Below are 1,330 nucleotides of genomic sequence, written 5' to 3'. Positions count from 1 at the left end.
CGCACGTGTGAGACGTGTCAACGGGTGAAACCCTCTCCAAATGCGACTGCGCCGCTGGACAGCTTACCGGTACCCACTGGATGCTGGCAGTCCATGAGTTTAAACTTTGTGTTTGGCCTGCCGAAAGATTCGGCGGGCAACACGGGTGTCGTGGTATTCGTCGACCGGTTGAGCAAGCTGGCTCATTTGGCGGTGGTACCAGGCACCATCGACGGAGTCGGTACAGAGACGCTGTTCTGGGATCGTATTTTCCGTCAACACGGACTCCCAGAGTCGATTCTCTCTGATAGAGGACCCCGCTTCACGGGAAAATTTTGGTCGACTATCTCCAAGGTGCTCGGCACCAAGTTGAATATGTCGATAGCGGATCATCCGCAGACCGATGGTCAAAACGAAAGGGTGAATCGTGTCATCGAAGATGTTCTTCGCAGCGTCTGCGCTATAAAGCCGAGGCGCTGGAGCGCCATGTTGCCACTCCTAGAGTTTGCATCAAACAATGCTGTGCATTCGTCAACCGGCTACACGCCGTTTTACGTGAACGGGCTGGTTCAACCTCGCGACTCACTGACGCCGCCGTCCCATGGCTCAGGGCTTGGTGGGGGAAGAATAGCCGAACGGCTAGCTGACGTCACCCTCTCACCATCCGTAAAGAAGTCGATGACTTCCTGTCTACCAGACTGAGTGTCCGCGATACGTTCGCGATGCGATGGCTGGAAGCCAAGACCTGCAAATAAAATGTGCAGATGAAAAGGGAAGAGGAAAAGTGGAAAGCTTTAAGGTCGGAGACCATGTTAAATTAAATTCTAAGAAACTGCCTACACATGCAGTCTCTGTTGTCTTCCTGGCGAAGCTTCGTCCACGGTGTATTGGACCGTTTAAGATTGTGGCCAAGCGGGGCCTGGCGTACACGCTAAACCTTCCAAAAGGGATGCGGACCCACCCGGTGTTTTACGTGCGCTTGCTCAAGCCGTACCGAGATCCGACGCAAGTGAACGCGGAAGCGTTGGCGCCGGAGTGGATTCCACGGGCCCGTGGCCACCCAGAAATTGAACCAGCAACTGGTTCTGAGCACGGAGTACAACAACCTCCATTTCTAATAAAGCCAAGCGCTTCACCGTTGCCTGCAGTGATGCATTCGCCTGCACCACGGCTAGGAGTCACTCTGACAGTCCTCAAGGCGAAGCAACCGGCGCACGACGTGCTTTAAATCGCCGATAGCGTCCGCATAGCGATATGCTACTTCAGCATGACGCTCAGCGAAGCACCGATTACAAAAGACCTTGTCCTCATGGGCTTGAAGAGCATTACGAGTCACTGGACGGCGGTCAAT

The sequence above is a fragment of the Plasmopara halstedii genome (assembly GCF_900000015.1).
Source record: "Plasmopara halstedii genome assembly, contig: Scaffold_526, whole genome shotgun sequence".
Lineage (NCBI taxonomy): Eukaryota > Oomycota > Peronosporomycetes > Peronosporales > Peronosporaceae > Plasmopara > Plasmopara halstedii.
This window is presented reverse-complemented; position numbering follows the sequence as displayed.